The 26708-nt window shown below is 41.1% G+C and overlaps 1 protein-coding gene across 1 annotated transcript in view; it reads right to left on the reverse strand.

The window, feature by feature from the left end:
• The window catches only part of ABCB6 (ATP binding cassette subfamily B member 6 (Langereis blood group)), a 1916984-nt gene that overhangs the window by 431111 nt on the left and 1459165 nt on the right, over positions 1–26708 (reverse strand). The gene's annotated exons all lie outside the window — the stretch shown is intronic.

Below are 26708 nucleotides of genomic sequence, written 5' to 3' on the forward strand. Positions count from 1 at the left end.
ACTTAAAGGAAGAAAAAGAGAGACAACCTAACTGGGCAATGGAAACTTTTTGTATCTACAAGTAAAGGAAGCAGGTTTTCCTTGGTCTCACATTTGTCTTCCAAGTTACAAATCAAAGTTACTGCCAAAGACAATGTCATTGTAATCATATTATCTCTCCAAATCTGAAGCTATAATTAGATATCATGGGGGGATACCATGCTACACAACTTTACACATACACTAATAAAAGTCTAGAAAAATGCTAACAATTTTTAAATGTTCAGAATCTTACCCACATCTCTCAGGAAGTAAGGCAACTGACTGGCCATTTAAATTTGCCTGTTAGTTGACCTAAAATAAAATAATATTTAAATATTCGCTGACCAAATCACTGCATTAAAGTCTATTTTCTCGTATCAAAACATCATACATTTTAGACTCTCTGTCAACAATTCTTAGCAACCACAAATGGAGCTATATCAATATTACATACATAAAACAAATTGGTTTGAAGCATTGCTGACATTTACCAAATGCAGTATAAAAGAAATGGCAATAAAAGCCTTTAGAAACAATCCTCAGGTTTTTCAAACTCAATATCTCTAAGCACTGTTAGGTTTTCATGTTGTGGACATTTAAGTGGGTGCATCTACAGTTTTGCCTATCTTAGCACATGAACATTTGCAAAATTCCCCTTTCTCTGCATCTCAAATCTATCCCTATGCAAAGTCTTCTGATGTAACAAGCACAAGCTGGCATCTAAACCGTGAGTAGTTTTAACATCTTTTCTATCAGACTGTGCCTATAAGAATCAGGGCCTATGCCATTTAAAGCAACTGAATGAAGATGATGCTTAGATTTAAGTCTGATCTTTGAAGGAAATTTATGAAGTTACAGAGAGAGTAGCAGACAGAACAGTCTCCTTGCCAACTCTTGAACAAATTTTTGTCCAGCTATCCAACACTGTCAAGCAAACCCTATGCGGACGAGATGCCATCCACATAGTTTGCTAATAAGCAGGGAATGGAAGCAGATTTTTCAGATCTTTCACACATACCTACGAGGCAATTTAGTTACCAATTTACCTACAGCATGTTTTTTTACTATACTAAGATGCCATAAAGGAAGTTGAAATCCAAGTCTCTGCCCCAAATGAGTGGTTCTACGGTGGACATACAGGAACAATTCCCAAAGTGAGCTCCAGTTTCTGCTGCATCATTCACATTTTTGCCACCTCAAGCTACTCTATGATGATTATAAAATCACATAAATATACTGCAACTAAAACAAGCTGATGCTACAATATCAAGAAAACAACTATGAAATGTCATGTAAAGCAAATCTGTCATTGAGAATGATGTAGAGAAACTATTCATAGAAATCAAAATGTCAAAATAGTGACCTCTGGTGGTACAATGTAAAAATAGACATATAATAATTTTTATCAAAGATTTAATGTAACATTTTAAGAACCAGTCAAACAAACAAGTGTTAACTAAAACGCATAAATCTGGTGCACTGATTAAAGCATGAATATTACAAAGCAATTATGACTTGCCCACCTCCTAAAGTCAATAAAGTATTGGGAATTGCAGTGGGTAGGCTATAATGATCTATATGTTTCACTGCCTGTTAATGACTTACCAACCTATGAATCTACAAATTAAAGTTCAAAGGTCCAAAAAAATGCAAATATGGAATCTTTTCCAGACTAAAAAACACATCTCCCATAAAATCAGCAATCCATTTATCAAAGTTTAAACACAAAGTCCTCAAACAGAATTCATCTCCTTCAGATGGAGTTGATTTTTAATGTACAAATGATGCACTATAAATGAAAAAAAAATGACTTTAACCAACCTAATTGGTTGAGTGACAGTTGATTCTAAATTGGACCATGGTCAGTGCAGCAGTACTTACTGATCTGCATATTATCTGCACATCAGAAGCTGTGGATAATTACTCACTAATTTTAAATTAAAACTTTTTTTGCCAGTAAAGCATGCCCACTGAAGCACAAAAATATATATCCAGTTACTGTAAAGAGAGTATCATCTGGGGTCATTTAAGGCACCATTTATCCTATATCCTTGACACACTTAATTGAAGTCAGTCTCATTGTTGGAAGTCTGCAAAGAAGTACAGATTATACTCATTAAAATGGAAAATTCAACATAACAGAAGATGACAAATTTATCCTTGCCTTTAAGCAGTATACATAGCTAAGTTTTATAACCATCCCAAAAGAAGAGTCTGTTTTCAGTGAAGTGAAGTGAAGTGTCAGGGTAATTTGAGTCACATCTGCCAATCACATTGGCATAACTCAGTCCCCAGCAGTCTCATACCTCCAATACTCACGGCCAATGAACACATTAATCTCAAATTAAGAAGAGCTCTCAGTTATCTAAGCTACTGTAAGGACCCCTAGTATGTATCATCAACACCTTTGTGAGTCCTTGTCCCTCGATCAAGCTAGACAATGATGAAAGTGTAAACATTTTCTTTCTCAGGAGTAATCATTATACAGCTGGGGTAGTTCATAGGTTCACACTAGGCTATCTGCCCTAGGGCATTTATAAGCCTAGCCAGAGTGTGTTTGGCTTTCGCCACCCATTTTAAATGAATTTTGCTATGCCCTTTTTCGAGGTTACTATACTGTGCCTCTGTCTAACAGTGACACAGAAGTGATACCCAGGGTAAACCTACGATCTCCCATCCACTCATCAAGATTCCTCTTGAAGAGAGTCAATGAGGGACACTGCCTATCCTGGACTGGGACTGTATTCCAGAGTGAAGGGAGCCTCTGGGTTATGAATCTGTTCCTCCAGCATGTCCTATTTATTTCAGTGCTGAGGTTCAAGTCTCTCGAGCGTAGCTCGATGGGATTTGGATTTTCTGAGGTGCAGCATGTCCATTAATTCCGGATTGGACATGGCTTTATACGTCAGGCACAGATCGCCTCTGAGCAGGCGGTATGCCACTGAGTAGAGCTGGAGTTTCTTTAACCGGGCAGCATATGGCATCTGTTTGAGCCCTTTGATCCTCTTGATGAGGTACTTTTGGGGTCTTTCCAGTTGCTGCAGGTGTCTGGTAAGGTACATCCCAAAAGGGGCATTGTACTTAATTATGGGCCCGATGAGGGATGAGTAAAGAGGCACGATGACCTCCCCTGATCTAGATGTGAATCCCTTCATGATTAGGTGGGCTATATAAAATGTTTTTCTAACCACTTTGGCCACGTGGTTTTCAAATGAGAGACTGCTATCAACTTGGGTCCCCAGGTCCCTAATTACTTCTTCCGTACTTAATGGATTACCACCTATGTGGTAATTTGTGGGCACTTTGTTTTTGCCAAAGGGGATGACTATACACTTTTTGGCATTTAGCTTGAGGCCATGGCTCTGGCACCAGTTGTCTGTTTCTATGAGGCCCTTTTGGAGGATGCTTGTGTCGGCTGGAGAGTCGATTATGGCGCCTAGTTTGCAGTCATCTGTGAACTTGGTCAGCCACAGTCCTTCCGTGTTGGCCTGTACCTCCGAGAAATATATACCGAACAAGAGAGGTCCCAGGTCTGAGCCTTGTGGGACGCCACTTGTAACTGGTTTGGAGTCTGACATGGCTCCAGCAATTCTAACCATGTGGGTTCTGTCCTTGAGCCAGTTTGCAACCCATCTAGTGACATAGGGGTTTATATTTAAGCTGGTGAGCTTATCTATAATGCCAGAGTGGGGTATTGTATCGAAGGCTTTTGCGAGGTCCAGGTAGGCTGTGTGGACCACCTTCCCCTCGTCAATGGCCATGGTGACTGTTTCAAAGAAATCGACCAGATTTAAGAGGCAGGATCTGCCCTTAACAAAGCCAAACTGGGCAGGATCCAGTGTCTGTAGGTCCCCAATATCTTTATTTATGAGGTCCATGATGATCCTTTTCCATAGCTTTGCAGACCAAGCTAGTCCGGCTTATGGGGCGATAGTTTCCAGGATCCGTTGAGGCACCACCTTTGTGGAGAGGGACCACTGTTGCTGTACGTCACTCTTTGGGTACATATCCTGTAGTAAGGCTGAGATTGAACAGTAGTTTTATATGTTTGGGTTTAGCTCTTCTTGGAGTTCATGTAGGATGCAGCCCGGGACACCGTCTGGTACCATTGATGCTGTGTTTTTTGCTTTGGAGAGGGCGGCTCTTACATGAGCATCTGAGATGTCAGGGGGGCAGCACTCTGCTGAGATAGATATTTGCCCTGTTGGTGGGGGGGAGTTTGCGCTGAACCTGTCAGCTAGGATGTTGGCAAGGTTTGTGGGTTCGGTGTATTTTTTGTCATTTTGGACTAATTCTGAGCATATCTGGGAATTCCCACCCAGGTTCCTAACATAACGAAAGAAAGCCTTGTGATTATCCTTAGTGTCCTGTGCAATTTTTCTCTCGAAGCTGGCCTTAGACGATTTTATGAGTGCCCGTAGTTTTTTGCTAATACTGATCAGAGATGCCTTCCCTTTTTGGGATTTTGCTCTATCATGTAGTAGCTTCCTCTTTCTATTGTATAGTTTGTTTATGGCTGGGGTCCACCAGACAGGACGCCTGCCTTTGGATGATTGGGTCTTGGTTTTATTTGGGATTGCATGATCCATGCATTCCTGAAGGTGTTCATAGAATGCGTTTATAAAGGATTCTGCGGTCTGGGCTGTATTTTCCACAGGCCCGGTGGCTTTGAAGGATTCCACCTCGGTTTTGAGGAGTGTGAAATTTGCTTTAGAAAAGTTTTTCACTGGTTTTCTGGGCAGGGGGTGGAGTCGGGATGTGAATATCCAGTGAGATTAGTTTATGGTCTGATCTTACCAGTGAGGGGATACACTTCTGGTCTGGAGCATAGAGCCCCCATGTTGGTGAAGATCAGGTCCAGTATGTTTTCCCCTCTTGTGGGAGTAGTAACAAGTTGTTCCATAGCATTTGACTTTATAAATTCTAGGAACCTTTGGGCTAGGGTGTTGGAGCTAGAGTAATGCTCCCAGTCTATGTTTGGGTAGTTGAAGTCACCCAATATAATGGTGTTTGGAGAGACCTTCATATTTTCCAGTGTTCTCAGGAAGGCCGAGTGGGGTTCCTGGGTTTGGGAGGGTGGTCTGTAGCAGACTATAAACTGGAAGGCAGTTTTACCCACTGTTAGTTGCACATAGATAGTCTCTGATGCTTCGTGCTGTGCCACCAACCTGGAGGTGTGGGTATCTTTGACGAACATTGATACTCACCCTCCTTTTGTGGTTCGGTCCAAGTTTTGGGGTCAAAAAGCATGGTATGAGGTATAACCTGGTAGTGCTGGGGTGCTCTCGGGAGCCTTGAACCAGGTTTCTGTTACTGCACAGATATCAATGTTCTCCATGCTAAGGAGAGCTTCGAGTGTGTGCATCTTGAGGTTTAGACTTCTGGCGTTGAGTAGCATTACTCTTAGTTTCTTATCCCTTGTGATACCTATGGAGGTGGGTTTGTCTTTTGAGCCTTGCCTAAAAAGGCACTATGGGGTGGCAAGAGCCTTTGCCAATATCCGAAAGCCCAGGGGTGACAGGTGCAAGCCGTCCCTAGCGAAGCATCGTGGCTTGTCGAGCATGTCTTCCCAGGCTGACAGGCATTGGATCCCCTTTGAATGACACCAATACTTAAGCCAATTGTTGAAATTGATCATCTTGTCTTCATATTGTGGCATCATTCTTGGTGAGGGTAAGATGCTACTCAAGGTCAGGGTCATACCGGCCTGGGCTACATGCTCAGAGCACTCCTCTATGTCTCTTTTCAATGTAGTCCAGGGAGGTACGTCTCAGGTCATTCACACCAGCATGGACAATGATTGTGTTATATTTGTACTTGCCTTGGAGTGACCTGAGTGCTTGTGTTATGTGGCGGATCCTAGCGCCCAACAGGCAGCTCACCATGACCTTCTCCTTGTTCAGCCTGGTGGCGGGGCGTCAGTGTGCCTGCGATAGTCACCTATTACAAGTGTATCAGGTGTGTTGTTTAGCCTTAAGGGCTGTGACTGTTCGGCACACTGGCTTTGTGAGCTATGTGTTGCACGTGTTTTGTTTTGGGGTAGCGGTTGCTTGGGTGTCTGCTTTGGAGGTCTCTGCTGCTTAGGCAGATTTTTATTTAGAGGCTCGAGTATGTTTTGTGTGTTTATGTGTTTGGTTTGCTGTCGTGGTAGGTCTATGTGAGACTGGAATTGTAGTGAGTGTGGTTTCCTTCTCCTCCTGACTGGTTACGCCAATACTGAGTTGAGAGAGCTTAGCCTCCAGTTTGGCTATATGGTTGCATCTCTCACATGTGTTGGAATTTGTTGGGAGGAGGAGAGGGTTGTCTGTGTACATGAGGCAGTTGTAACATTGCCTCAAGATTCCCAGATTCACCAGCTGGACCGGAGAGGAGATTGACAACTGACCTTTGGACATGCTAGAATAGTATTGGGAATTCCTTTATAATTGAAAAAAAGGGCCAATGGGGAACAAGGTACTCAAGGGGTGTTTGTGAGGGTGTAGTGCTTTTAATTTTTTAGTGCTGACTTATATAATTGCTTTAGTGAGCAAGTGCCAGGCTTTAGAGTAGGAATAGGGTGTTTATTATGAGAACTAGATCAGTTCTAAGGTAAACAGTGAAGAGCAGACTTTGTGGAGCCGAGAATGGTTTAAACCCAATTAAGCGGAGCTGCCCGATGCTAAAATAAAAAGCGCAAAAGCCAGCAAAGCGGGTTTTATACAGGGGGACTTGAAAGAGCTAGAAACTGGCCCAAAACGGACAATAGACTACCAGATTCTTGTGCTGGGAACACTCCTCCAAGGATAGATAGGCTGCTCTAAGCTCCCCACTGCCACTGGTGAACAAAGAAGTCTCCCTTTATCCAAGAAAGGAAATGGGCAACACAGGAACTTTCCAAAAGTCCAGAATACAGCAAATCCTGTATTTGGACTACTCTAGGTCAGGAAAGACGGGAAACAAGGATAATTTTTTTGTTTTTTTTCTTTTTTCCAACAGCAGGAAAATGCAATAAATATGTAACACAGGCTAGCGCACTTGAGTGTGTAGCTTCAACAGGTAAATGCAACAAACAGGACAAACTTTAAAAGTGCAGGTGCAAAAACAACTTTAAACAGTTTAAAACAGTTATATTAAGTCTAATCAGTACATAAGCAGCAAATCCACTGGACAGGCTATCAAAGCATAAGGTGCAACTCTAGTCTAACCCCGATATGTCAGCCAATTGGAGACTCACTCAAAACATCTAACAAGAAATAGAGGTAAGGGAAGAAGCAGAATCAGTTATTTGTTCATTTTTATTTGTTAGGCAACAGAGGTCTAACTACTGTGTATAAAAAATACACATGACCTGATTTACACAACAGTAAAGTCTCCTTTGTTAAAATGTGAAAATCAACTTGGGTTAATTACTTTGAGAATATTTGCAAATCAGATAGTGAACTTCAATCAAATTTTTACTACAGTTATTCATTCTAAGTGGGTACACAAAACTTAACTAAAGTCACTATATGCATCAAATATTTCATCATTCAAATTTAAAATTCAGGCAAACATGGGACTCAATTCTGGCTAACTTACCAAGATTAAACCACGACTGTAGCAATATTTAATCTAAGTTGATGTCTCACTTTACATATGCAGTCAAAGGATATATTAAAAGCATTTTACCACATTATATGGAAACTTATCAATCTGTATAACAAGTACAATAATAAAGATAATGTTTTCTGAATGTGGTTCCTTAACTACCATGTTCTGAGCCTGATGCCGATACCTCTCTGCAACAGTAAGACTTTGCTATTAAAGAACTCAAAACACATATGGTACCAGATTGCAATAGTTTCAATATAAAACAAATACATTGTACAATTCTCTGGTTCTGTTGAAGCTTTATAACTTGTACTAAGCAAAGTGATGTGACAAAAATATGAATCAGAATATGACAATATTTACTGTCAAACCCAACTCTGACATGTTGATAAAATACTACCATTCCATTTCTCTGATTAATCTTGATATTAAGATATACTTAAAGATTCTGGTTTGAAGGTTTCATCCAGTGGCAAACAGAATCAACTCCAAATTTCATTTAGGTTTCAACGAGTCTTGTCAGACAAAATACAAACTTTAACTGAACTTCTACTACAATACTCCCTCAGTTCGCCAGTGAGGTGGATTTGCATTACATGGAATCAAAGCCTTTGATCGAGTTCAAATACATTTTTGACTTAAAGTTCTCAATTTCAGTTTATCTATCACTGTACTAATTCAAGCTTCCACCTGCATTGCCATTAATGGTAAAATCTCCCAAGTAATCAAGATCTCCAATAGTACTGCAAAGGAGAGTTCTTTATCACCCTGTCTAGTCTCTGTTACTTTCTCTCTCTCTCTCTCTTTTCAACCTTTTCTCTGCAAAATTCTTCATTGCTTAGGATCAGTTTCTGTAATTCATCTGTTCATTTTACATCATATACCTAGGCCATTCCCTGTTTAAAAAAAAGATACAAAAGTATGTGGAACAGTATAATAAAATATCAAAGTATAATTTAAACATGCATAAGTTGACCCCCCCCATATCAGTAATGAGATTTTAAACTTGATTTATGCAAACACAAACAAACATTAAATGATTGGAAGGGGTATTCAGAAAAAAAAATATATATAACATGAATACACACTGGTAAATAAACATCCAAGATGAAGTTAAAGTATCACAGCCCAAAAGGGATAAGGCATGCATGACTAAGCATAAAGTGGTCATAGCAGGGACAGTACTGCGTAATGAATCTTTGCAGCCGAGAGAATGATGGTAATTGTGTTGCTGGACTGACAATGCTGTGAGAGATTATGTGACAATGTAAAGTGACATATGTGGCATACCCACCACTATGAGTACTGACATGTACATATAAATGCTCAAACCACTTCACAGACACAGTAGGCAGACCACATAATGGCACTACAGCAAAGTACCAAGTTACTGTATCATTGAGGATAAAATGGGGAAACAAGACAGGCAGAAATAGGGAATGACAAGAAGGGTATACTTTTTCGTGGGTACAGGTGCCCTTTAGATTTTTAAGAAGAGTAGAGGGGAAAGGTAATGATGGGAAAATGTAGGTAAGATAGGGAAAGGGGGGAGGAAGGAAGCAGAGGCAGCCACACAATGTAGACGAAGACTGATGGGAGTAGTGACACAAAGAGGGGCAACAATGGAGAGACATGAACTGACAAACAGCAGGCAATTGGTAATTGAGACAAATGAATTACAAACAGGGAATAGGAAGTGGCACAAAAAGATGTGGAACACAATGATGGGGGATAGACAGGGATAAAGAGGGCCTGCCAAACCTGCTCAGAAGGGAAACCACAGATTTCAGTCACCTCCGTGGTTAAAATCAGACAGTAAGGCCAGCACAAAGGGTTGTAGTGTGAGTAACAAAGTCAAGGATTTCAAAAAGTGGACTAGTGGAGTACCAGTGGGGTCTGAGCTTGGTCCAATATTCTTCAGTGTGTTTGTTACAGAAAAATGTGAAGGAGTGCAGGATAGGATCCATCCATTTGCTGATGATACATTCACATCTGCAGAGAAAGGCTGAACAAGTGGGCAGAAAGGTGGCAGTTGAGGTTCATTGAGAGGAGCAAAGTACTACATATGTAGGACATAACAGCCCTGATTTGAAGAAATGGCAGAGGGAAGTACAACTTAAGATATGCTGACAACACAGCAAAAATAAGGCTCTGGAGGTTTAATTACACCGGAAATGGAAAACTGGGAGAAGAGGGAAAGGGTAGTGGCAGAAGCAAACAAAATACCAGGGCACATCCTCAGGGAGAAAACTGTAAAAGGAAACAGGTAATGCGCTTCTTCTATACAAGACCTTGGGCCAGACTACACCTCTAGTACCAAGTATGGTTCGAGGCATCAAGTAAAGAAAAATATATCAGGCTGCTGGATGGAATCCCGAAGAAACTTACCAGAAACATCTATGGAAGAAGCAGAAGGAATACAGCCAGAAATCATATTACTTAAGACCAGATCAGAAAGAGATATTGATCCTGGTGCACAAGGTGATGTGAAGGCATAATCTTGCAAAGGAAGAAAAGAGTGGGAAGGAAGGGTACTAGCAGCAGACTGTAGAATCTACTTCCTAGATGTCCAAAATTATACTTTTTTCATGGAGAGGGCTACAGACCTATGGAATGGACTATGAGACTCCGTGGTGGGGGATGAAATCTGCAATGGCAATGAATAGAGCATGGGACAAACAACATGGATAAGAGTGAGGTTGGGAATGAAGGGAGAGACAATGACAGATGTACTTAAAAGGCAGACAAAATAGGCTTATTGTCTAGGGCAATGCATAAAACATACAATGCATATAAGCACTACAATATGATCCAAAATTAAATTCCAAAAACTCATCCAATGAAAAGGTGTAAAAGAATTCTTATTGTAGAGTTAAGGATAATTAAAAAAAAAAAATGATCAGGGTAAACTAATGCGGGCTACGCATGATACCTTATCAAATATTTACTCAACAGGTATATTTTATAACTAGTAAAGGAGGAACGGTTAATGGGGGTATATAATTAAATTTGCTATTGCCAGAAAGTCATAATGAAGATCACATGGTGACTGGAATCACATTTTTTCTCTGAGCATCCTAACATCCAAATGCTGCAAAGCACACCACCAGCAACAAGCTTGAAGACTGTGACCTGTGACATAAGTACCACATATCCCCCTTGTGGATACATTGGGTTCTTCCACCTCAGTGACCACAGTTCAGGCTCTGATCATCATACAACTGTACTTGAGGTCAGGTGATGTTTGTGCACAAGTAGAACCCTTAAGAATATCAGACATCAGCACTAAGTCTAGTGCAAGCCTCTCAAGGTCCCACATTGCCAACAGCAAATTTCCAACTACAGTTGCCTTGCCTTCAGACAACCAATACCTACCCTTTACTTACTCAACCCAAGCAGATCATCTGTACAACAATGCATCTGATCTAGAGCTCGAGGAAGAGGACATCCCCTACTCTGCTTATTAATAAGACATCAGATTACTCAAAAGACCATTATCTCTCAGACAAAGATAGCAAGTACCATCCTCCCTCAAAAGCTTACCAATGAATGACTCCTCCTTTGGCAAAATATTAAAGTTCATAAAGTCCATTAATAACTGGCCTGCAACTTCTATTCCATCCCACAAGAAATATCTAAAATTAACTTCTAGGGAAAGAATACACAACTAGGATACTCTGGATTCTGCTCTAGCTGCTCCCAGTACAGCACTGGATAAACAGACAGACTCTGACCGTGAATACTATGGCAGATTCTCAGACCATCACCTCGATCCAGCCACATGACCCAGAGACCAAATAATTCTACTACCATGCTGCCTTTAACAGAGTCCAAATTAGTGGCCAGAGTGAGCAAGTGTCCCACAGTGGGGCTTAGATACCCAAGTTATTTGTCCTAATTGTCAAGCTAGTCCTCCACAGAATATCAGAGACTAGAAACACTTTTGGCCTGCTCTGAGTCTAGGCTTGAGTAAAGGGTTGTTCAAGACTGTCGAGAGCATCCTCAGTGGGCAAATACCTGATGATGTAACTTCTGCTGTGCTGATGCTAAGGCCAGACTAATGACCTCAGGCATATGCCTGTATAGGATGGTATGGTTGCCACTCTCATTCTTAAAGGAGGAGCTTTGCTAGATCACATTGGAAACATCATTATTGTTGGAGGTTTTGTTCAGTAAGCCTTCTCAGAATGAGGAGGAAGACCCCCTGAAAAGCAAGTAGACCATTCTCCACTATGCAGGACCTTTATGAACTCCTCACAGTCCCCACTTCTTCTAGATCTAACCAACCTTCCAAGATGAAGCCAACTTACAGACCACGAAAGACTCTGAAGTATTAGACAAACTTGTCAGCCCCTGTGGTTCCAGCTAAGTTGCCCAACAGAATATCTCCACTGGCTCAAATGTCTCAGTCCTGACTGCCATCTAGGACTCCTGTGAAAGGGTCATCTCCCTAAGCATGCAACAAGTAGGAGCACCATCACTAATGTTTTCATCACAGTCATAGCTGGTCATTTGTTAGAGCTGTTAGGTTCTTCCCAGAAAGAGTTCCTCTCAGTTTCTGGAGAGCTCATGGGATAGGCCCCATATTACACTCCTCAAATCTATATCTACATGTGCTTTAACAAATAATATCTACTTCTTCAATTCAACTACAAAATAAAAGTTATGAATTCATCATAACGTTCCATGTTTGTTGTCCTTGATCTCACCTTCCTTCTTGCTGTTTGGGTTCGGAGCTGATCCTCTGCTCCGACTCGGATGTATACTATAGCTCAAGAGCTTTTACTGGCTAGAGGCTAGCCCCTATCCCAGCATGCCTAGCAGTAGTTACCCAGATCTCATTTGTGATAACCCAGTACTAGACCATACAGTTAGAAAAGATATACTCTATTATATATATCAGAGTACACCAATATATAAAGGTGTAAACCATCCACAAGAGTATGAAGGGGAGACTAGGAGTAACCAAAAGGTATGGTAAAAAGGAAACTCAACCAGTATAACCAATAAAAAAAACAAGGAATTCCTCTCGATCCTCCAGGAAGGGGGAAGAAGGGTGGGATGCAAGAAGGAAGGTGAGATCAAGGACAACAAACATGGAACGTTATGGTGAGTACAGAACTTCTTTATGTTATGTTGTCCATATCTCGCCTTCGTTCTTGCTGTTTGGGATAGCGCCCCCAGATTCTTGGGTGGCTCACTGGAAAAAACTCTTCAGGACCATGGAGCCAAAGGATGCCCTGTTCCAGGAGGCCACATCAACTTTACAAAGAGTTATAAAGGTAAGAGGATTAGCCCATGTAGCTGCCGCACAGATAGAATCCAAAGGCAGTCTGGCTTGAAAAGCAATACAGGTAGCCAAGGCCCTTGTTGAGTGTCCTTTATTTTTCCCTGGAAGTTTTTGTTTACGCAAATTGTAGACATGTTTTATAGTGTCTGACAGTCACTTAGATAAAGTCACTTTTGAGACAGCACAACCTTTTTTATTGTCTGCAAAGGATATGAACAATTGGTCTGATTTTCTAAAATCCTTGGTCCTGTGTAAATAGAAATGTAACTGTCTATGAACGTCCCAACTGATGAAGCTTATACTCTGCCTTGCTGCCATGATTGGGAAAGAAAACAGGAAGCTCTATGGATTGATTCAAATTGTAGTCAGAACATACCTTGGGTAAGAAAGAGGGGTTGGTTCTGAGAGAAACCTGATCTTTATGGAAAATCAAGTACGGGGGACGAATAGATAAGACCTGTAATTCTGAAACCCTTCTAGCTGAGGTAATTGCAACCAAAAAAAGGGTCTTCCATGTCAGAAATTTGAGAGGACAAGAAGCAGATGGTTCAAAGGAGGGAAGAATCAGAGCGTCTAAAACTAAATTTAGATCCCAAGGGGGAAGAGGTTCTCTTATTGGAGGTCTTAAGAGGGTAGCACCTCTTAGGAATGCCTTACATAGCCTATGGGACATGATATTGGACCCCATTTCTCCCATATGGAAATTAGAAATGGCAGCTAGCTGAACCCGTATACTAGCTGCAGCTGCACTTCACTCAAAAGTTTCAGCCAGAAATTCGAGAATCTTCAAAATGGATGCAGTAAAGGGATCAACTTGATTTTTGCCTGCCCAACAAGAGAACCTCTTCCGTTTACTAGCATAAAGCTTCCTTGTAGTGGGGTTGTGGGAGGAAATCAAAATGTGTTAAACTGCTGGAGAAGCATCAGGAAGCCTGGCTAAGACCGGGAGTGGAGAAACCAAGCTGTAAGCTTGAGAGTTTGAAAGGAAGGATGGAGAGCCCCCGACTGATGCATCAAGAGATCTGGCACTGGGTCCAGGATCAAGGGCTCCCCCTGTAGGTGAGGCCAAAGGAATGGGAACCATATCTGACACGGCCAGTAAGGGGCAATGAGGATTACCTTGCAACCCAACGACTGTGCTTTCTGAAGAACCTTGGGGATCAGGGGAAAGGGTGGAAACGCATAAAGCAGTTCCGGGGGTTAAGTGTAAATAAGTGCGTCCCTGGGTGACTGCCCCGGTGGTGGGACTAGGGCAAAGTAGCTGCTGCATTTGTTGTTGAGGGGGGTGGCAAACAGATCGTAGCATGGCTGGCTCCGTTTGCGAAAAAACAAGTCCGCAACTTCCTGCTTCAGGGACCACTCGTGAGGCATTAGAATAGCCTGGCTGAGCTTGTCTGCTATCACGTTGGATTTCCCCGGGATGTGCATTGCAACCAGAAAGCGTTGGGAACACATCACCCATTGACAAACTCGTACAGCCTCTCAACACAAGGGGTAAGACGTGGTTCCAATCTGTTTGTTGATGTACCATACTACTGACACATTGTCTGTCTGAATTGCTATAGTCCATGTAGGTAGAGAGTCCTGAAGTGCTTGCAATGCCAGAAGCACCGCTCTCATCTCCAGGATATTGATATGCAAGTGCTACTCATGTTCCTGTCAAGTCCCTTGAATAGTCTGTCCCAGATAATGCCCCCCCACCCTATCTGGGAAGCGTCCGTGGTCACTGTGGCTACAGGTTGGGGGGTATAAACGGCCTGCCTATTACTACCATGGGGGGGGTGAAGCCACCACTCCAGATCCTTTTTGCAGGATTCCGTGATCAGAATCTGATGTGACATGGGTAAATCCTGGAATGACCACTGTGCAAAGAGGAGCCACTGCAGAATTCTCATGTGGAAGTGAGCCATAGGGACCAGAGTGATTGCCGCTGCCATAAAACCCAGGACCTTGAGGATAAATCTTGCCTGAACCCTCTTTTTTGTCACTAGCATTGCAACTTGGCCATGGATCGTTAATACTCTTTCTTGAGGCAGCTTTGTTATATCTCTTGTGTCTAAATCTGCCCCTATAAAAGTAATATACTGACAAGGCAACAAGGCAGACTTTTTGTAGTTTATGGTGATCCCTAGTTGAGAACAAGATCGAATTGTGGATTCCCCTTGCCCTGATTAGTTGATGCTCGGTGGTGGCAGTAAGGAGCCAGTCGTCTAGATAAGGAAACACCCGGAATACTAGATGCCTCAGGTGAGCCGTAACTACTGCCATGCATTTGTTGAACACCCTGGGGACTGTGGTGAGACCAAAGGGCAGAGCTCTGAACTGATAGCGACTGGCTCCCAGCCGGAAGTGTAGATATTTCCTTGACTGTCTGTCCATTATGTGGTAGTGCACATCCTGGAGATCGATAGAACACATCCAACTGTCCTGCCCCAAAAAGGAAAGAATGGACTGCAGTGTTACCATCTGGAACTTTGTTTTCTTGACTGATTTGTTCAGCCTGCTGAGATCCAATATGGGTCTCCAGTCCCGTTTTCTTTGGAACTAAAAAGAACCTTGAGTAAGTTCTGGATCCGATTTGGTCTGCGGGGACTTCCTGGATAACTCTTTTTCTTAGCAACCTTTGAATCTCTAGGTTTGCTTGATCCCGAAGACTGGGTGGAACATCCGGGATAGGGTGTTGTCATTTTGATGGGGGAAGTTGGGAAAAGGGGATATTGTAACCTCCGGATATTATCGATAGTACCCATGTATCTTCTGTGATTGTCTGCCAGGCTTTTGGGTACAATGATAATCTCCCCCCGACTGTCTCCAGAGTCGGACAATCGGGCCTCCCTTCAGGAGTGCTGGAAGGGCCTGCCAGAGAAGGTATCTCTGTCACTCTGATTCTGCGGACCCCCCCACCACGAGACTGGCGTCTTCCATTATTTCCCCCTTTGCCCCTTGGGGAAAAATCTCCACGTGTGTCAGGCGAAGCTCCCTGGGACTTCCGGAACAACATTTTTCAGCTCTTCTGGCCCTTAGGATAAGGCCTAAATGGAGCAGAAAAACGTACTCCCATGGCAAAGAGAGTTCTGCCATCCTGTTCACACCTGGTAAGTCCCTCTTTTACCTGAGCCCCAAATAAGGATGAGCCATCAAAGGAGGCATTGGTAAAGGAGGACTTGAAGGGCTCCTCAAAATGACAAAGGCACATCCAGGAATGTCTGCATAAGGCCACCCCTGTGCCTGCCGCCCTAATCACCCCATCAGTTGCATAAAAAATTAGCCGCATGGAGGAGTTAACCACTGAAGTCAAGGTTGCAAGCTGAGAAGCTGCCTTGTCTGAGGCTCCCGTAGCTGTAGGATCTTGTAAGGTATCTCCTAACACTCTGAGGAGATCCCTTCGAAGCCTTGTAAAGTCGGACAAATAGTCCAGAGACCCAAGTATAAAGGTTGCTGAAGAAAACATACGCATCCCATATCTGTCCATAGTATGAGACTCTATTCGGCAGATGTACAGATGAAGAAGTTTCCACTAATTCTTTCTTGATGGCTGCTGCCACCACCATAGCATCAATGGGAACACCTTTGGATAAGAAGGCTCTGTCTTCAGGGGCTGTTATGAATTTATTGGGCCTTGGCGGAACTGGTTCCATCATGTCTGGAGAGCTCCAAGCCTTCCAACTCACTACGTGCAATAGTGGGTTGAAAGGAGGACATACCTACGAGCTGGAGAGTCAGGAACCGAATGGATCCAGGTACACTGACTCTTCAGAAGGGGCAAGAGACTTCCAGTCACCCCTCTAAGGATTTCTAAGATGTCTGAAAAGGAGACATCTTCAGAGGGGGACCGTGGGGACCCTTTTGAGTCATCCAAGTCTGTGTCTGATGTCAAGGACTCCGGGGATTCCACCTGCTTCCGCTTGCAAGTTCTCTTGTGAAGGACCTCCTCCGAGGAATGCTCAGGGAAGGTCTCGGAAGAAATGTGATTGCCCAATGGGGCATCCTGGAGCATGGGTTCCCTACGCTTGGGGCGGAGGGGAGGTTTGGAAGCGGACACCAGCACCAAAGGCAAAGGAGCCAATATAGCCGAGGGTGGAGCTGTCTCAGCAGACAGCATGCTCATCATCTGGAAGGCATCGCTGTCCAGATCTGAAAGAGTCTCCGGCTCTGAAGAAACCGAAGATCTCCTCCGAACAGAGGGTGATGGCTCCAAGGCCGATGTAGGAGCCAACCTGACCTCGCTGAAGCTCCAAGAGCTACTCCCCCCATCGGAGCCGATGAGGGAGCATCTGCACCCAGATCCCTCGATAGAAGGGGTTGGAAGGGTAGCCTAATGGTTAAGGTGTTTGCCTTACAAACACAAGGTGCAGGGTTTGAGTCTCACAAGGGATAATTGACCAGGCTTACAATGGCTCGCAAGGGCAGTTAGCCTAGTACCAACCTCTGAACCTAAATCTGAAGGGGGTTTCGAGGAGATCGGAGTGGTAGTCGGAACCGAAAGACCGGAGGTTACCAGAACCGGCAGTTCCACCACTACAACTTCCATACACTCTGGTTCCAAGCTCAGAGTCGACGGAGGAGGAACTGAGACAGGTGTTGGTTGGGCTGTTGGTGCCATTTCCGTATGGGATGGGCTGAAAGTATTTTAGCTACTGCTGACGTCCTAAGAAGCCTCTTCACCACCCACTCCACATCATCATCGGAGAGTCTCCTGGATGACCATGAGGAATGGGTTGAAGACCGGTGACTGCCTGCCACAGATTGTAATAAAGGAGACTGTGGAGCAGACTGCACCGATTCCAAGGTAGGAGACCTAGATCACTTATGAGACCTTACTGGCTCCGAAACAACAGATGCAGCGTAGGTGAAAGTGTCTCGTCGGAACCGAAAGTTGGGTCTGACATAGCTTGTAACTTGTCCTTCTCTTTTGATGGTTCTGAAATCGGAGCTGAAGAGGATGAAGGCTTGGGTTTTTCCACTATTTTGCTCACTCTGAGTCCCCTCCATCGCAGCATCAAAGGGGCCCTTCTGTAACCCTCTTAAAATCAATTTGTTCTTTCTCTCCTGCAAGACTCTTGAACTAAATGCATGGCAAATAGAACACGAATCCTGCAGGTGAACAGGCCCTAAACAATACACACAACTCGTGTGTCCGTCCGTAAGGGACATCTTTTGACATCACGAATCGCACTTTTTGAAACCCAAAGGTTTAGATTCCTTGTCTTTTGACATAATATCAAACATCACTATCTAAAGCTAAACAAAAAAAAAATACACTACAGGCAAAAAATACCCCCCCTTTTTTTTTTAGAGATAGGAAAGAAGAGAAGGGGGAGAGACTCTAAGTTAAATGGAGAACTCCCCACCTAAGGAGAGCCTCTAACTTACAACGGCAACTCCTTAAAACTTAATAGATAAGGAAGGCAAGAAAAAAAACGAAAACCCCCCAAAGTTAAATGGGTTTAGAAGAGGGGAAAGGGACAGAGAGAGAAAAACGGTTAGTCCACAACAGAAGCAAGTCACTCGGAAGGGATAGGGAAAGGTAGAAATATGAAGAACAACTACTGTTAACAAGTTAGAAAATATAACAGCAAAAATTTTTCTTCAAAAATATAATAAAGAGAAAACACTTAGCCTGAGCCAGTATCTGCAATCTCGATGCTGAAAGCGGCAAACAAGAAGAGGGTAACTACCGCTAGGCATGTTGGGATAGGGGCTAGCCTCGAGCCAGTAAAAGCTCTCGAGCTATAGTATACGGCCTCGGCTCCTAACCCAAACAGCAAGAATGAAGGTGAGATACAGACAACATAACATCAAATGTTTACTACTAAGCAGATATGAACTACATTTTTTTATTACAATGTTAATTGTTTGTATCAGTAAAGTAGATATAAACTGTATTAGCTTATTAAGTTTTGTGTTTCTCACTATTTGTATACACCATTAATACTGTACATATGTGTTACAAGTATTTCGTCCCAGGACATCAATACAAAAAGCATCTTTCTAGTTGTACAGTCCCAATTAATAAATTTAAGCTATCCTTCCAAGTGAATACAGCTTAAGGATCAAGTGCTTCAATTACTTGCTTTTGAAGGGGGCATAAGGCCTCTGTCCCATTCTGAAACTTCTGGAGGGGGTTCACACCCTATTGTGACAGGGCATCTAGGTGACGATGCAGGACATATCTGCTTTTTGGCAAAGAACTATCTGGAGTCCGCACTATACCATTTGTAAGAACACTTGATTTAAGCATCATTCACGATTCAAGAAGAAAACTTATTTTTTCTAGCAGTTAGAGCAGATTAAGGCTCTAAACTGTTGGTGAGCTGCTTACACTAACCAAAGGTACAAGGATGATTCCTTCCACCTCCTTTTGCCTGAAATAGAACTCTGAGAAAGTCACTCAATCAGGCAATGCTCCCAGGCCGAAAATGAAAAAAAGGTCCATGTGGATCAGTGCTCTACACTGGTTAACAAATAAAATAAAATAAATACAATTGCGCTTGTGTCTGCCAAAGACTGCATATTCTTGGTAAGTAAAGTGCAGTGAGGTGAATATTCACCAGCACTGCAGACGTCATATTCTGCATTACTAATAAGTTTTGTCATTACTAGTAAGTAGTAGTTTTGCCATGTTTGTTTGCATACTGGTAGTGGTGCTGTCTGAAATAAGGAACCTTGTTTGTTTCAGACAAATTATGAATTACTTTCAAGACCATGTGCATAGCTAACTTTTACTTTACATTTACACGCAGCCTGGCTTGAATGGAAAACAGTAAGCCATGCACCTTTAGTAAACCTAACTGTGCATCACATCCAGTGTCCAGGAAGGAGCAGAAAGCACAAATGGTTCTTTGGTCTTCTAAACTGCAAAAATCTAACACTTCAGTTGTTGAAAAGTAAAGGAATAAGAATAATCTGCAATTCCAAAGTGTGAAATAATAATGTTAAAGACTTCTTAGGTAATAACTAAACTTTTTCATATGAATCCTTGCATGACCAGCCATCATTGTACTTGCAGATATGTAACTCAAAAGGCAATGAAAGAGCCTTTTATCAAAGTGCCTTTTACCTGCTGACACATGGAAAGTGACAGCTTGTCATGAATTTTCTTTGGGGAAAGAAAATCCCTCACAGACAGCGTGTTCTTACTTTATCAGTAGACTGTTAAGGAACAATTACTCTAACAGTAAATCATAACATTTTGGTTTACCCAACCTTTTCTCTTGTTTTTCTGTTTGGAATTTATTTAAGTAGAGTCTATTTTTCGTGCAAGGAACAAATACAGGTGCTAGCTTTGCTGATGTGAAATTTCTTTATACAACTCAAATTTTTCAAAGTTCTTGAAGCTTCCATCCCTGCAGGAAATATACTTTGGATGGGAAAAGTCCACTGCTAACCAGCAGCAATAATAAGATATATGTAAATGCTGAAAATCACAAAGCAACTTACTCCAATAAAACGGTGCAATATCTGGATACGGAGGTCACTAGCAGAAACTATGAAATACAAAAATATGACATGTAGCATGGCAATTAATAAGTTTATGTATAATTGTGCATCCTCCTGGAAATAAATGTTGTTAGATACAATATCCTAACAGGAGACAGGAAAGGGTTAGCTTTATTTCTATCAGTCTATTCATTTATTCCATTTATTTACTGACACTTTCTACAGTAATCTTCAACTATGCTTCTTTTTTGGGAGGGTTATTTTAACAGTAAATCTTAACATTTGAATAGACGTCCAAATGGAACTTACTTCTTCGTCCATAGGATGTGGACAGCTGCTAAAGCAGCTGCGTCACCTTTGTACTACCTCTGTTTTGTATTAGGCAAATTATTATTAAACAGAATGTGTCTACTGCATATTTGTATCACATTACTCAGTAGATAGCTATCATACAAAGAGAATAGGTAATGTAGGATGCAGTACTGTAAAATGTGAAATAAGAAAGCGGCTTTATATGGAAATATTTTATATAAACACAGTATGGCAACTATATATCTCAGATGATAAACTATCAAGATTAACAAACACACAATAAATAATACTCAGCTAATGAAACTGTTCCTCAGACCCTTATAAGGTATGATCTAGGCCAAAGGTACAAATAAAAGTAATACACCATTCAATAAGAGAGAGGACAATAAATGTTTTCAACTGGAAAACAAGTTATATTTCTGCAGTTAAAGAAAACATTAATATAATACACAATTATGAAATACATCTTCAAGACACTGACTTGACATGGTGAAAGCGCTGTTGGTATTATCCAATATATCTGAAGTGTTTACATTTTTTATGTTTCTTATACATGATGCATAAGCAACACAAGACCAGAGTTATTCCTTATGTTTGCTAAAAGGCTATATGCAGCCACTCTCTCAGTGTCAGAATAATTAGGTAGTAACGTACAGAAATCAGCGACTTACAAACAATTGAAGGACAATGCCTTAACTTTACTACAAAATACTCTCACTTCTGAGTTACTAAAGAAGCTTGTGCAGTGATAGGTCACCACCTGATCCTTTGTACTGATAACAATACAGTTCCATTGTGTCTAACAAGAAAATAAAATGACTCACACTGTTAGGAGAATTTAACATCAGTAGTAGTACAAGACATTATCCGCGGTGGTGGTGCTGCGGTAGCGTTGTAGCCTCACAGTAAGACGCTGTCCAGTTTGACTCTCAGCTAGAGTGTCTTCTGCGTGGAGACATGCGTGAATGGGCGTACCTTCATTGAAGGTTGTGCGTCAGGGCTGGCAACTCGACACGTTAAAATCAACTGCCAATCATTAGCGGAGTGGAGTTCCGCTGTGGCGGCCCCTAACCGGGAAAAGCCGAAAGACACAACAACAAGTAGTACAAGACATTCCATTCTGGTGATGACGACATTAATTTTCAACAACTTTTCTTGCAACAGGAGTCAAGGAAATAAAATGTCTATAGCAGACCTTTGATTGTACTATTCTGTCTGCTATTTCTGTAAGCTGCTTAAGTGAAAGATTTGGATCCAGACAAATTCCTAGGTATTTAAAAGCCAACACTCAACTACTAATCATGCCTTGTAGAGCTTGTGAAATAAGGTGAAATGTGCACCACACTGAAAATGGACACTGGACTGATGAATGAATAAACTGACTGCCCAAACAGACTTGAAATCATGTATCAAAGGTTTTAATTAACAAAAATGGCACTGGCTAGCCAGAAAAAAAGCATAACCAAAAAGGTGACACATATGACTAAATTGTTTTACAAATTAGTATTCAAAAGTAGGGTGCCAAAGTATCCCATGAAAAAAGTATCTTCCATTTATAAAGCAGGGGTTGATAGCCATTGACCTGCTGGATCTATAAGTTGTTAAGGATGACAGAAAACAGACTTACAATAATGTCCTGTAATTGTAGAGAAGTAGACAACATGTTATGAGGCAAAACAACAAAAATTACAGATTTTAAACATTCTGTACACAGTACTTTGACAGAAACATAGGGGGTTCAAACAGTAGTAAATAAGGATATTATTGTTTTGAGCTGGAACAGATGATTTTAATTCCCTAAATATAGTAAGACCCAAGTTTAATGCTACTGGCTTCTAAAAAGGCAATAACTAGAAAATGGGAAATCAAATATAAACCAGCTACAATGGGAGTTTTGAATATTGTAAAGGAAATAAAAGAAATGGAGGTGATATCTTTACAGGAAGGAAGGAACAGACTTCATAGAAATAAAGTGAATGTGGGGAAATAATACATACAAAATAATCAGTAGGAACAGGAGGAAGATTTAAGGGAAGTGAGCAATTTACATAATGCTGAAGTGAATGAAAATTGTTCAAAATAAAACATGCACACTTGCCCAATGATAATGGAAACTGCTGTCCTTTTCCTTTATATTCAAGTATGTGAACTCATGTTGCAACTTGAAAATGCGATAATTTCATAAAGATGTTTAAGAATAATGCCCATTTGACACTACATTATTGAACATTATACGACGACCCCCCCCATTAATACCCCAAAACGTGCACGCTGATTGGTCAGCGTGCACGTTGTAAATCAGACTTATACTAATGGAAAAAGATCCGGTCACCCAGACTGTTTCCATTAGTATAAGTTTTTTTTTTTTTCTTTTTTTGTTACAGTAACAGAGAATGCAAGATCTCCATTGCCTTTTAGAAAGTGTCTTGCTATGTTAAAGGAGTTTAACATAGCAAGACAGCTTTAAAAAAAGCAACGGAGATCTTCCTTTCTCCGTTGCATTTTTTAAAGCTGTCTCGCTAAGTTAAACCTCGTGACCAAACCACACCAACTGTGGGTAAATCCAGCATTACCCACACCCAAGTGTGGGTTATTGCTTAACGAAACGATAGCTGCATCATGTACTGTGACCTCCAACAACTGCTGCTGACAAAAGGACAATACATACAGGGGTGAATGTCAAGAGGGTATTCCTGGCCCATTGAAAAAGGCTCTTTTGTAGTTCAATTGCTAAAGTAAACGTATATCCATTATATCCAACATTAAGGACTCCTCTTTGAGGGGTCCTTGGTTAGGATGGGTCCTAAACAGGGCTACCAGTGTGGAAGACACCAAAGAATCATCCAAAAGCCAGAGCTCTGATGGCAGAGTACTAGAGAAAAGACTTTCAAAAAGTAGGCCAACTCCCCACACTGCAGGCAACAATAATAATAATTATACACAGTGAAAGTGTGTGCTAAGGACCAACTGGTCACAGTATAAATATCTGCAGTAGAGATATTATTATTTACTTGTTTATTTGGTATTTGTTTACCTGGAAAGTCAGACAGGGCACAAATCCAGTTTTCAGAGGATGCACAGGTAGAAAAGCTCCAACATACAGAGCTCATTAAACTACATAATATTACCACATGAAGTGCAGTAACAAATAGCAGAATCAACATACATTATAAATAAAAGTCAGATAAGAAAAACATACAGTGAATATTGAACAATCATAGGATATTGAACAGCTAGTAAAATACAATCACTATATAAGCTCGGATGAAGTAGGCTTTGAATGCAGCATTTGGTAGTGAGCCGTTATCCAGATGAAGATGAACAAAGCTGGCAACCACGCTGTAATGCTTCACACTGTTAGCTTTTTCCTTTCTGGTACACATACTCACTTCTTTCAACAGTGCTATTTTATCATAATACCCTATTGGTATTATGTACTCTAAAAACTGTATATAATATTTACAAAAATCTGACCAAGTATTAGCGTTTATATCACGTTATCGAAAGATGGAAATAGCAAACGCTATTTCATTGGCCCCAAAACATCTAAACATGAAAATATCGAACATTCAGAACAGCAAATTTTTTCCGAAACACATACACACAACACAAGCACATCAAACAAACAGCAACCACACACATACACTTAAATTCCTACATCTAACGCTACACTAAACTAAACATACACTACTATCTACCCACTTAACTTAACCCAAACCCTAAGGTCCGTCACTATCGCACACTCACCTAACCCGCGCCCTAACTCACTTAAACCATCCCTAACCCTAAAGTCTGTCACTATTGCACACACGCTTAACCCGCCTCTAACCCTAACGAACAATCGCACACTTATCTGAACCCAACCCGTAACTTTCCACCACAGCGCTAAGAACAGCGAAGCCACAGAAACGGCCAACCAAATTCTTTCCCGAAGAAAGAATTAGCTGTTCTGCAGCTTCGCAATTCTTAGCGTTTGCTGAATAGTGTTCGATATCAGAACATTCAAAGTTTTAATACTTCGATGTTCTGATATAGACCCAAGTATTATGGCTTGTTACATACATGGAGTCTCCTTATCTCAGACTACTACACACTGTTAAACAGAGTAAACAATTCCCTAAAAATTCAGTGGAAAAAACATCTCTGTGAACCCTTTCTTGGAACTGAATGTGACATCTTCATTTAGGATGACAGTCATCTCGACTAGTCATGGAACATCCAACAGAATGCAATTTGTATCTCTCACTTTATACTGGCAAACTGCTAGGGATCTTGAAATTACTAATATGACCGCAAGCAGCATTCATGGCAAAGGAAATATGTTTCACAGCTAGTTACCCAATTAGAAGCCAAATATCTTAAGATTACAGAAACATGGCCATATCCCTTCAACACAGATTTTGAAAACCACTCCTGACTGCTGCATTAAGGGGCCAGAGGCTTTGCTATACTTTAGAGTAATTATTTAGCTGCATCACATTCGGCATCCCAACTACAAAGAATCCCTTACAGTAACTGTCAAAACTAACAAACCAAAATCAGTTTAACTTGCCTGCAGCTATGCTCCCCCATATTCCCCCAACAATGCACCCAAAGATGTGTTGACTTGGCTAAACTCTTCTTCAAGATCTTAACCAGCACAGCCAAAAACTTGTTTATGAAGCTAGGTACACAGGAAACCCAAACAGAAGCACTTTTACTGGAAGTGACTCCCACCCTCAACAAACAAAGAATATCCTCTGTGGATCCCAAATACTGATTTTCTTAAAATGCATGCATCATGTCCAGTGACACTCTCAAGAAATCTGCAGTACCAAAAGAATGATCCTATGCAGAGTAAACCAACACACTGGAAGGAAACGCACAGGACACAGTGGAGTGAAAGTAACATTTTACTCAACCATTTAGCACTTTCGTCCATGGTACTATGGACTTCAACAGAATACGATTCACATAATGCACTGGGTTTAAATACAGTGCAAACTCCTCCCATGTTTTATTAATCAATTAATAAAAGTAATTAAAATAATTAACACACATGCCTCAAAATGCACCTTGTGCTAAAAATAATCATGAATTAAAACTTAAGAATCACAAAAAATAATAATCATGATAGAATACTGATGAAACAGTATACTAGTAAAACTGAATTATAAAGTTAGACTAAAAAGTAAATTTAGACTAAAGAATGGCAACCTAACACACACACAAAAAAAAAAAATATATATATATATATATAAAATTAATGCAAGAGTACATGAATGAACATTCCCGTTGCTATGTAATATACCAAGACAATGTGAACAGAGATTACAGAAAAAAACAGCTTTTAATTTTAATAAGCTGCTAACTGATACGGTCTCATTGAGACCAGGACTTGTAGTAGCATTTGTTTTCAACTGCCACTTTAATTCTTGAAATTCTAAAGTCTTCCTTTGATTCCACTCTCTGTCCTTCATGGTTCATGGATTAGTACTAAGCTGATTGTCCTTGTGGGCCGCTTCAAGTCCAGCCAATTACCCCATGTGAGAATCGAACCTTGCACCTTGTGGCTGTAAGGTAAGGACCTTAACCATTATGCCAGTCTCCCACCCTAAGTTTATATGATCGATCACTGTAAACTTGAATGAGTGGGTGTTATTATCCTGGAGATGCTTATACACAGCATTACATTCAGTTTTCCTTTTGATCCCATATAAATGTTGGTAAATTCTGGTTCTAAAGCTCAACAGTTTTTCCTATATAAAATGCATTGCAAGTCTGGCATAGGGCTAAATATATCAGCCCTTGCTCCCACAACAATATTTAGCTCCCACAATAATATTTACGGTTACTTGATGCCCCATAATTAACCAGGGTAACTTCAGAACCTTCCAAAACATATTTACATTTTGAACAATGTCCACATCTACTCATTTTCCATTATTATGAGTAAACTAAAAAATGTGGTTTTGAATCCACCATACATCGTAAACCCACTTACTCAAATTCGTTATTACATTTTGATAGCTGGCACCCTATCCATAAGAAAATAATAGTCACGGGGCAATGTGTTAGACTTCCCTACATGGTACAG

This window comes from Protopterus annectens, chromosome 6.part0 (genome assembly GCF_019279795.1).
Source record: "Protopterus annectens isolate FY-2018-M chromosome 6.part0, PAN1.0, whole genome shotgun sequence".
Taxonomy (NCBI): domain Eukaryota; kingdom Metazoa; phylum Chordata; order Ceratodontiformes; family Protopteridae; genus Protopterus; species Protopterus annectens.